Genomic DNA, 12752 nt, shown 5'->3' with positions numbered 1-12752 from the left:
TGCTGACTTTACTTTGAATAAGAAACTTTTTTGAGGTTGCTCTCTTTTCAAAACAAAACTCCCTTTATTTATGTCCTCTATTTTCCTGAAGCATTGACTCACTTTTAAATTTGCTTTTATTTCAACAGTTTCCACCATAATAGCTGCATCTTTTCAGATTGGCTCATTTTTCAATTCCATGGCTATGAAATTCACTTCTGAAGCGCTGTTTCAAGTTACACAGTGTTGCAGCATTGGAATCAATGATCAGTCTTAACCATGAAACCAAAGCAAATTGCAACAAGTAACTGGACAGACATATGCAGCTGCATTTCCTCCATGCAACCAAACAGGTTGAAAGAACAAGTTCATTAGCTGATGCAACATAACATGACTAAAATTGAGCATCATGTGTGCGGAGTATCCTTTCTGTATTCACTCTTGAAACAACAAGCATCAGGAAGAATGATGTACAATGTTCTACAGCAATTCATGAGGCAATTTGATAGGCTACAACTGAGAAACCTTTCACTTGTGCTCTGTGACAAGTTGGTGGAGGTAGTGCTGACCACAGAAAGGCAGAAATGTGTATTGTCCTACATAGTATGGGGCAGTAACTGCAGTGGTACTTGCTCTGCAACATAAGCAGGACATGTGGAGGAGGTAGAGAGGAAATCCTCTGTGAAGCAGATCAATGAAGGGTAACAACGGTACAATGGTAATGTCACTGCCCTAGTAATTCAGATTCCCCACTCTACTGGGGGCATGGGTTCAAATCTGATGGTGAAACTTGAATTCAACAGGTATCCGGAATTAAATTTGACCATGTAACCACTGTTGAATGTCATAAAGGCTCATCTGATTCATGAGTGTCCTTTGAGGAAGACTCTATTAGCTTTCTAAATTACTTGCTGTGCATGTATTTTGCAATTCAGACTCAAGGACACCCAGATCGCTCTGCATTTCAGAGATCAATCTCTCACCACTTAGATTCCTTTTTAAACTTATTACCAAAATGGCTAATTTCATATTTTCCCATATTATATTCAGTTCTCTACACTTCTGCTCACTCAATCCGTCTATGTGTTTGTGTACCTTCTTTAAGTCCTCTCCACAGCTTATTTTCTCCCCTATCTTTATGTCATCAGAACTTGGCAACAGACCCTCAGTTCTCTCATCTATTTGTATAAATTGTAAAATATTGAGCCTCAAGCATTGATTCCTGTGACACGCCTCTGATTAGATCTTGCCAACCTGAAAAAGATTCATTTATGCCTACTCTCTTTTTCCTGTTGGCCAGCCAATCTTCTTTCCACGTAAATACCACCCTCTAAGCCATCATCTTTAATGTAGCATTTTATTAAATGCCTTCTGGAAATGTAAGCATATTATATTAATTAGTGTTCCTGTATCCATAGCACCTTACTCCCTCGAAGAGCTCCAATAGATCATCTAAATAGGATTTCCTCTTTTCAAAACCATATTGACTTTTCCTGATTATTTCGAACTTAACTAAATTCTCTGCAATAACTTCTTTACAATGGCGTCTGACAGTTTTCCTATTACAAATGTTTGCTACCTGGACTCTAGTTTCTGGCTTTCTGTCTCCCTAATAAAATGAAGGATAATTAAACTATTTGTTAATTTCCAATCTAATGGGACCTTCCCCAAATCCAAGCAAGTTTGGAAAATTAAAACCAATGTATTAATCAAGTCACCTTTTTTAAAAAGTTAACAGATCAAGTCCATCAGGATTAGAACATTTTTCAGCCTGCAGATCCAACAATTTACTCAATACACAGCAGTGATTGTAACTTTGCGTTTTTCTCCTCCTTCTATTTCCCTATTTATAGCTGCTCTTTGTATATATCAGAAGGATGAAGCATAACAAAATAAAATAAAAGTATTTTAAGGAATAGCAAGGATGTAAAAGGTTAAAGCAGAAAGCCCCTATTGTGGAAAATTACCGAGAGATCACTATACACATCCAGGACAGATTTCCAAGAGCAGGAAAAGGATGAAGAATAACCCTTTCCCTTTAGGTAAACTGACTAGTTACAAAAGAAAAAGAGACACTGAGTCTGTAATTGTTTGAGATTAGTTGCAATTAGCTAGATAGGACTCCCAAAGACAGTGGGAGTTTCCACATAGTTTCAGGTCATGACACTCAGGTCAAATTTCGGAAGTCAGGGGTCAGGCTTAAACTTTATAATCAATCAGTACACTACATCCATTTACCTGTAACAATAGCTAATGAGAAAGTGAAACTCCAGTGTAATACTCTTAGGAAAATAACTTTCTATAGTTTTTATGGAGCATAAATTTAAATTTAAATGTTTTTCTCCGCTTAACTGTTCTCAGATTGTATCTTTAAAGCTTTGGGCTCTTGAATAGTTTAAACATTTAGTTAGCAGGTAGAACATGAGACATGTCTCACATTTAGAACATGTGACATGTACCAAGCTTAGTGATAGGTAGATTGGTTGCTTAGAATGTGGTGTGTAACTGTATTTTATGTATAAAAGTCATAACTATTTGTAACTCAGTAGACAGCCTTTGAGCTGCACCCCACATGCATGTGAATAAACCATTTCTATCTTGGACTTGGCCTGCTAAGTTTCAACTCTGCTATTTAATGCTGTCTGCTTAGCCTTTCAAACCAAATGGCTACAGAACCTAAACAAAGGATTGAAACTGGATGGACCACTCAGCATTGACTATGACAGAGAGTAATGGTGGAGGGTTGCTTTTTCGACTGGAGCCTGTCATGACTGGTGTTCCTCAGGGATTGGTTCTGGGTCCACTTTTGTTTTTCCTTTATATAAATGATTTAGATGAGAATATAGAAGACGTGGTTAGTAAGCGTGATGATGACAACTAAATTGGTGGCATAGTAGACAATGAAGAAGGAACGGAACTGCATCAAGACGTTATTTCAACGAGCTACATCGCAGTGCAGCACCCAAGGGCTACAAAAAGCAGAGGAACATATCTATATACCGTTTTCGAGAAAAACGGGTACTTAATAAACACAATCCACTGATTCCTCAGAAACAAATCCAAACAAGCAGGCACAACGCAACCAAAGATTACAGCCACTATAGCTATACCTTACATCAAAGACATATCTGAAAAGACTTCCAGATTACTCAGACCCCTTGGCATCATGGTAGCCCATAAACATACCAACACACTTAAAAAGTAACTAATGAACCTAAAGGATCCAATAGATATCAGCAGCAAAAACTAATGTAATTTACAAAATACCTTGCAAGAACTATAAAAAAAACTACATCGGGGAAACTTACCACCAGGAAAAATGAACACCAACTGGCCACAACCCACTATCACGAGTTTCTATACATACAGGCAAAGAAGGACACCACTTTGACTGGGGCAACACACACGTCCTAGGACAAGCAAAACAAAGACACGCACGAGAATTCTTAGAGGCATGGCATTCTATTCAGAACTCCATCAATAAACACATCAATTTAGATCCCATCTGCCTTCCCTTAAAAAAAACAGAAATGACATCATCCACCTTAAGAAATCAAGACCTATAAATAGAGAGGCGAGACAGACCACCAGCGCTTCATCAAAGATTCTCACTGATGTTACCTAGTATGGTGATGAAACATCTGAAAACAAACCTTCAAGCTCAGCGAGCTAACTTACATACTAATGAAGAAGGTTTTAGGAGAAAGAGAGGACTGCAGATGCTGGAGATCAGAGCTTAAAAATGTGTTGCTGGAAAAGTTCAGCAGGTCAGGCAACATCAAAGGAGCAGGAGAATCGATGTTTCGGGCATAAGCCCTTCTTCAGGAAAGAAGGCTTTCCAAGATTACAAAGGGATCTTGATCAAATGGATCAATGGGTTGAAAAATGGCAGCTGGAGTTCAATCTGAATAAATGAGAGGTATTGCATTTTGGTACAACAAACAGGGGTAGGGCTTATACAATTAATGGTAGGACCTTGGGTAGTATTGTAGAACAGAGGGACTGAGGGGGTCAGGTACATAGTTCTTTGAAGTTTGTGTTACATGTAGACAGGGTGGTTAAAAAAGAATTTGGCACACTTGCCTTCATTGCTCAGTCCTTTGAGTATAGGAGTTGGGAAGCCATGTTGATGTTGTACAGGACATTGGTGAGGCCTCTTCTGGAATACTGTGCCCAGTTCTGGTCACCCAGTTATAGGAAGGATATTATTAAGCTAGCGAGGGCTTAGAAGAGATTTACCAAATTGTTGCTGGGTATGGAATGTTTGAGTGTAAAGAAAGGTTGGATTTGCTGGAAGTTTTTACATTGGAATGTAGGAAACTGAGAGGTGACCGAATAGAAGTTAATGAAATAATGAGAGGTATAGATAGAGTTAATGGTAAGTGCATTTTTCCAAGGACAAGAGATTTCAAGACTGGGGCACATTTTTAAGGTGAAAGGAGAGAGATTTTAAAAAAAGACATGAGAGGCACATGTTTTTATGCAGAGGGTGGGTTGGTGTGTGGAATAGACTTCCTGAGGAAGTGGTGGATGTGGGTACAATTATGAAGTTTAAAAGGCATTTGAATAGGTACATGAATGAGAAAGGTTTAGAGGGATATGGGCCTGGAACAGGCAGGTGGGACTAGTTTAGTTTGGGATTATGTTTGACATGGAGTTGTTGGACTGAAGGGTCTGTTTCCATGCTGTCTGATTCTATCACTCTGTCACTCTATGACAAACCCAGCCCAGTTAAATTTGCTAAGTGCTCCTGACTGACATTAGGGCTTATGTTAAAGTTGGGAGATCTGCCCAAAGGCGGGGATATGGTGGTTTACAGTCTGTAAGAGTTTGGCCAGGGAGTCTTCAACATAGATTCCTGATCTCATGAAGTTTTAAGGTCAATGATGTGTGAACCGTCGCTTTCATTTGTTTCTTTAGGCTGTGTAGCATTTAGATTTGAAACACTAAGTAAACAGTGTTAAATAACACACAAACTCAAGCTAACTCACTAACTAACTATTTGTTCTGAAATCTAAGGAAAAAAAAACTAAAAGCAACTAAAACAGCTTAAGATTTCTCTCCAGCTCTAATGGCCTTCAGACTGCCAATAAACTAAACTTCTGATGTGGATCTGTTCTTCTGATATACAATCTTTTACAAGCCTCTTGCCCCCCTATTCTCTGACTCATAAAAAGCTCAACTTGGTAGTTGTTTCACCATGTAGTTTTTCTAATCATTTTTCTAATCTTTATCTTAAGTCACGTTAATTCTTGGAAATGTTATTCTGACTACAGATAAAAAAAAACCCTTACAAGTTATCTTAACAGAGTTGAAAATCGAATAAAAACCTCTACTTTAGAATCAAGTTCCTAAATAAAAGTCATATATCATAAACTTCTACCACAGAAATATCTTAAGCACCACCAATTATGATGATATTATACAGACTTGGAGAAAATTCTGAAGGAGAGCATTTATCTTCACTTGGAAGTAAGGCTTGATCTGGGAGAGTCATCCTGGCTCTGTCAGAGTGAGGTCATGCCTATCAAACTTGATTGAATTTTTTGAGGAGGTGAACAGTTTCTGTAGTTTATTTCGATTTCACTAAAGCCTTTGACAAGGTCCCACATAGGACACTTATCAAGAAGGCAACTGCACATGGGATACAGGGCAATTTGATAAAATGGATTCAAAATTGGCCCAGTTGTAAGAGACAGAGAGTGATGACAGAAAGCTGCTGAAGTGACTGGAAGCTAATGCTCAGGAGTGTACCAATGAATAACTGATAAAACAGACTCCGCAACACAAATGTATAAACATTTCAATTCTATATTCCAGCAGTAAAGGTGACAAACTGTTTCAGGAAAAGAAGCTGAAACACATCACCATCAAAAATGACCAATTATCCTGACGTGGAGGATGACCAATTATCCTAATATGGAGGATGATTTCATTGAAATTTTAAACACGTGTGTTCAACTCTTTAATATATAGATTACTTTTGTGTAAGCAAACTAATCACATAAAATTGGAGCTAACATATATAGCTCTAAAATGAACAGGGACATCAATCTGAGAATTTATCTGTATTGGACTTTGAATTGGATCAAGGCAGCAACAATGTTAATGAATGTACTTGCAAGCAAAGCAGGTTTCCTGTTGTGATCACTCATTGTTTAAGATCAAACTGATTTTCAGGTGCTCTTTTAGCTGCTTGTTAAATCTTTGTCACACCTCAAACTCGTGTCATAAAATTTGCACCTGTTTTGACTTTCCTCTTGACTATCGATATGAAAATAGGTGAACCTGAATTCCTGATTCCCACTGTAACTTCAGAGATCATTTCTAGTTGTGTTTGTTGATTCTCTGTGATTTCCCAGCATTTCTCTCTGGAAAAGTTCAAGGACATTCTCCAGGGATGTGAATAAGTGCTACTTTCTTTGAGAAATCAGAGATATTTAATGCTGATAATTGTTTACGTGAATTAATGCAGAATGAGGGTGGCACAGTGGCCCAGTGGTTAGCACTGCTGTCTCACAGCGTCAGGGACCCGGGTTTGATTCCAGCCTCAGATGACTGTCAGCTTGGAGTTTGCACACTCTCCACGAGTCTGTGTGGGTTTCCTTCAGATGCTCTGGTTTTCTCCCACAGTCCATAGGTGTGCAGGGTAGGTGGATTGGCCATGCTAAATTACCTGTAGTGTTCAGGGTTGTGCAGGCTAGGTGGGTTACGGGATTAGGGTAGGGTGATGGGTCTGGGTGTAATGCTTTTTGGAGGGTCAGTGTGGACTTGATAGACCGAATAGCCTGTTTCCATAGTTGACATTCAAAGGTATTACTAGCACTGAATCCCCACTACTAGCATTGACCATTGACCAGGAGCTGAAATGGACTAGCCCTAAAAGAAATTCTGGCTACAACACCTGGTCAAAGGCTAGGAATTCTAGGGTGACCAACTTACTTCCTGAATTCAGAAAGCCTGTCCACCATCAACAAGGAATAAATGAGCAATGTGATGGACTACCCTCCAATAGCCTGATGGATGAATTCAGTCCCACCAACAGTGAAGAAGCTCAGTGCCAGCCAGGCAAGGCATCACATTGATTGGCACATGTCCTTGATTAGAACATCATCCTCCAATTTAAACTTTCTCTCCCTCCATTACCAACGCACTGAATTTGCACATGTTGTATGTGAATAATCCTTTGATCTTTTCCTTATAAATTCTATGTCTTAGGTCCTCCTGTCTCACTAGCACCGATGAAGGAGCAGCACTCTAAAAACTAGTGTTTTCAAGTAAACCTGTTGGACTATAACCTGGTGTCATGTGATTTTTGATCTTGTCCAACCCAGTCCAACACCAGCATCTCCACAGCATGAGGACTCCAGCAGTTGAAGAGAGCAGCTGACCATCATCTTCTGCAGGACAATTAGGGATGGGAACTAATACAGACTTAGCCTTTGATGCCCACATCCTGCGAAAGAATTTGAAAATAACAGCATTTGGTGCACACACTACACTGACTCAGTGGTTCAAAAGGTAAGTTAATCACCACTAGAATTGGGCCATAAACTTGACCTTTCTCAGAATGTCATATCTTGTGAATGAATAAAAACACAAACTAACTACTTCAATGAGAAGGCCACAATATTCTGCCTAATTACTTGATATAAATATTGTAATATTTTCTAATAGGTTAGTATGATTAAAATAGTCACCATGTTATATATGTTGCAAAAAGGCATTTAAGTCATCAAGTCCATTTAACTGACGTGCCCCATTTTAACATTATTTCTCTAACTGAAATGAACAACTACAGTACAGCATTCAAAAAAAACTGCTACATCATTGACCACAATCAGAGAAACTACAATTTAGAATTTGATGTATTTTGCTAAATAATTGTCAGCAAGTTTTTTCGAATCATTTTATTTGTATCAAATAGTTATAATTCCCAGACAGATGGCCTGGTACAGCGTAGCAGTGGAGGATTTCAGATCCCATTAATGATAACAGATTGGATGCAATGTCCATGCTGTTTGTCCTGAAGGGACAGCAACATTCACAGCAAGATGTTGAAGAAAGCTGTACTTAGCTGTAAATGGAGTATTAGAAACACCTGACACTTGGTCTTTATGATGTGAAAATTAACCCAAAGTTCATCAGATTTATCAAGGTCGCAGCTGGGAATTACGATTCTAAAATTGTCTCCATATTCATCGTGATAGGCAACGGATACCAGTGCCACAGGTGCTTAATTTTACAGTCCCCTGCTTGCCATCCCACCACTTAGGGACATTAAGCTAATGGCCATTGGTAGAGCTTTAATATGTATGTAACATGCAGCTTTCACAATACTGTTTGTTTGCAACCACATCCTGTTACATATTGGTCAAATATGAAACCAACATCTTTTAACTGTCCAACGTAGAAACGCAGAATAGGTACTCTTGTACACGGGACATTTGCTCATTATGTGACAAAAGTTGCAGTGGCAAATGATTTGGGCTGTATCCATCCTTTTCAGGTCAAAGACATACAAATCGTCCCTTACATTATCTGAATGCCTTTAGCATCCCTGGCAATGCTGTCCCCATCTCAGTGCTACTGATGAACTTTGCACATATTAGGAGGCCCCAGGCAATGCTTCAGGCAGCACACCCGTTCTCACAGCTAGGCTGCCCTTTAAAGGGAAGCTGCTTATAAGGGTTTCTGCTGTGGAAATTCTTTAAGCCACGCACCAGAGTACCTGGAGACACCCAGCCTTTTGGATGCAGGACTGGAGGTATTAATGGTACGGAATGGTAATTAATGCCATGGTTCCCTGGAGCCCCTTAAGGATCATTCCCAGCAGTGAGTGGGGACATTCCTTCTGCTCCATGCTCCAACTGTATGGTGCAACAAGAACACCGGTAATATTTCCCCCCAAATAGTAATAGCCTATGTATGACGCAATTCTCTGCCATCTCTGTGAGAATGCAACATCACGTAGATAAATACTTCCAAAATCCTCCAGAGTGCAGTTGGAAACTTTCTAATGCAAAAACTTCCTGGCCCATCTTCCTGGTCCATTGGTTAAGCAATTCACCAAGTTCAGCCATGATCATATTAAATGGTGGAGCTATTCCTGTGACTTGTTCTTCTTATATTTTTAATTGTATGTGTTTGGTCTGTGTGTCTCCACATTATCAAATAATGCTACATGGGCTGTACACATAGTGATGTCACCTATCCTGGGGATGCTGGGAAGGCTTTTATGGTACAACTGGAAATGGTGTAACAGATTGAATTTTGTATCCCATGGCTTTGTTTTACACAAAATGGCGAAGGGGAGGGAGGGATGGGATTTGTAGTGTTGGGGGTGGTGGAGTGGGGGGACGAGACAAAATATTCAAATTACAGTATTTCTCAGAACATTTTTCCACAATGAGTTAAGATTTATATTGCAATTTTCACATTGCCTCCTGTTTAACATTTCTGAGAATGCCAGTGAGAGTTAAAGATGAGAAGGAAATAAAGTGGCATATGGCTTATGCCCGAAACGTCGATTCTCCTGTTCCTTGGATGCTGCCTGACCTGCTGCGCTTTTCCAGCAACACATTTTCAGCTCTGATCTCCAGCATTTGCAGCCCTCACTTTCTCCTATGCATTACATATCACTACATATTACATAACCATATTTATTACTCAACCTTTAGTTTTGTAGTGAATCTCTCTGATCATCGTGATGGTGGTGTTCTCAGGATGGCTTGAACAAGGGAATTCTAAAAGTTCGACAAAATTTGCTTCATTTTGACATTAAAAACAGTAGTAATAATATCAAACAAATTACAGGCATGATTCCTGATGTACATAAATAGAATATTCTGTATGTCATATTTGCCTAAGTAAAATAGATGTGCAGTGTCAGAGATATGGCTCAGGCTTGAAGGGCTGAAGGGCCTGTTCCTGGGCTGTAAATTTTCTTTGTTCTTTGTTAGATAATGTTCCCTCTAAACTGTGCAACTGCAAAGGCCATGCAAATGTTGGGATGTTTTAAGTTAACATACATACCTGGAGAGAGAGAGAGAGAGAGAGAGAGAGAGAGGGAGAGAGAGAGACCCTGGAATGTTATACCTGACAAGGTGCTTAAGAAGGTTCAAAGGGAGGAACAGCACTACAAACTGAAGCTTTAATCCATCAGAAATATCTCAAACTGTGAGCACAATGGTAAAGAAAATAGACAGCAGTCTGGACAAGAGACATATTTGTGCTCCTCTTTTCAAGAATATACAGGGATAGGGTTTAAAAGACCAATCTGTGTGTGTTGATAACCTGTTGTCCTGGTGTATAAACCAGTAGCTGTGAAGGGCACAGCTTTAGAATAGCCATTAAAGTAGCTACTTAAATCATCCACTACAAGATTGAAATGTTCAACTGTTCTCTCTTCGTGAACAATTTAAAAACTGTTATCTTTTAACTTTTATCTATTTTAGATTGGTCTTTTATTGCTATCTGTGTGTATATGTTTTACAATATTATTTCTTCTCATGTTTAGTAATGAGTAAACTCATTGTTTTCATTAATTCAAGAAAGCTTTGTCCAATTGCTTCCTCTTAAATGATAAATGCATTTAGATCTGAGCCAAAGGTATCCACAAGGGAAAGGATCCTTTTAAAATTAATTCATGTGACCAACTGAGGCCAAGTAAATAATCAAGAGGAGCCAGTTCATCATTCCTTACCAGGGAACTTAATGGTTTGTAATATCTCATCTGGAGCTGTAACAACTTGGGAAACTTGCTCAGGGATTGGTTTTAATGAATTGGAAGTTTGTCTAGGATTTGATTCCACAGATGAAATTGAAGAATTAGAATGGGCAAATTGTCACTTTGAAGTCAAGCTTTTTAAAATAAAGGCTTTCTTCAATTTGGATTGTTACAGGATAGAAATGTCCACATGCAATGCCAGCACATTTCTTGTAGAATTTGCACAAGTTAGTTCCCAGGATTTAAAAAAAAAAATTGTGTCCCTCATATAGTAAGAAGATTTAGAGAGCCAGTTGAGATGGGAGTTTTTCCCGAGCATTAAACATGAAATTTTAAAAGAAGGGGTGGACAATGGCTTATAGTTGGAAACTGAGGCTGATGAAATGGATGGAGCAGCTGTAAACAGAACGTTGACTGGAAGTTCCCATTCTTGATCACAAATATGTCAGGCTGTTGCTTGACTAGTCTGTGGGACAGTTCTCCAAATTTTGGCATCAGTCCTCAGATTTTCACATGGATTTTGCTACATGGATTGTCCTTGGTGTGCCTTTGATGTTGCCAGATCTGATGCAGAGATCAGCGCTGGTTGGTTCATCCTGATTTATTTTTATCATGCTTTCTCATATCAGCATTTCAGGGTAGAAATCAACAGAACTCAGTTTCCACAGCCATCTTGGGTTGAGAACTCCAAAGATTTAGCACCCTGCGTGAAGTTTGTCATTTGACCCATCCTATCCATCTGGTTAACCAAAATTTGACTATACTAATCCCACTTTCCAGCTCTTGACCCATAGCCCTGGAAACAATGGCAATGTAAATACACATATAAGTACTGTTTAAATGCTACATGATTTTCTAATGCAAGCACCCTTTCAGACAGCAATCTCTCTCAGAACACACAGAACAGGTACATTCCAGCAAGAAAGAAAAAGTGCAAGGGGAAGACCCACTGATTGTGGTTAACTAAAAAATGTCCACAAAGTCAAACTTAAAGAAGTTGCTTATAATTATGGACAGATAATTGGCACATTAGAAAAATGGACAGAATATAGACACAGTAAAGAATGACTAAAATAAGGGAAAACTTGGAACAAAAGCTAGCTAGAAATATAAACACATATAGCGTGAGTTTCTATATATATATATACTTCAGAAAGAATACAGTTAACAAGGTGAGCATCGATCTGATAGCATGTGAGCTTGAGGAATAAATAATGGAAAATCAGGCAATGGAAAATGAATCAAACAGGTCTTTTGCATCTTTTTTATTGTAAAAGATATAAATAATATCCTAGAAACAATTGCAATCATGAAATGAAAGGGAGGGAATAACACAAGAAAATTGTAATCACAAAGGATGTGCTGCTGAGCAAATTGTTTGGAGCCGCAGGCTGATAAGCCCATAGGTCCTAATGGACTTCATTGTGGGTTTTACAAGAAATGGCCAGTGAACAATTGATGGATTGGTTTCAAATATCCAAAATTCCCTGGATTCAGGAAAGGTTCCATTAGATTGAAAAATAGCAAGTGTCACTCCATTATTCAAAAGAGAAGGGTGATAGAAAGTAAGAAACTAAAGGCTGGCTTGCTGAACATCTTTCACAGGGAGTATGTTAGAAGCTATTATTAAATATGCAATAGAGGGTCTTTGGAAAGTTCAAGAAAATCTGGAAGAGTCAACATGGTTTTGTGAAGGGAAAATCATGTTAAATCAATTTTTTGGAGTTCAGGTCTTGCTGAAATTGTATGCTTTCATACACATACTTCCTTTTTCTCAATAAAAACAGGATTATTGTTATTGTAAATTGCTGAGTAAAACATTTTTACACAATTCAAACTATTAATACTCCAGAATACAAAGCTTTATGTAAAGCGATTTGCAAAACAATATTTTAAATAGTTTGGCAAACTTATGATTAGATTACTTACCGTGTGGAAACAGGCCCTTTGGCCCAACAAGTCCACACCGACCCGCCGAAGCGCCACCCACCCATACCCCTACATTTACCCCTTACCTAACACTACGGGCAATTTAGCACGGCCA

The sequence above is a fragment of the Chiloscyllium plagiosum genome, unplaced genomic scaffold (assembly GCF_037043375.1).
Source record: "Chiloscyllium plagiosum isolate Xiang-an unplaced genomic scaffold, Cpla_swu_hap1 HiC_scaffold_36, whole genome shotgun sequence".
NCBI lineage: Eukaryota > Metazoa > Chordata > Chondrichthyes > Orectolobiformes > Hemiscylliidae > Chiloscyllium > Chiloscyllium plagiosum.
The sequence above is the reverse complement of the archived record's forward strand: the minus strand, read 5'-3'. Positions refer to the sequence as shown.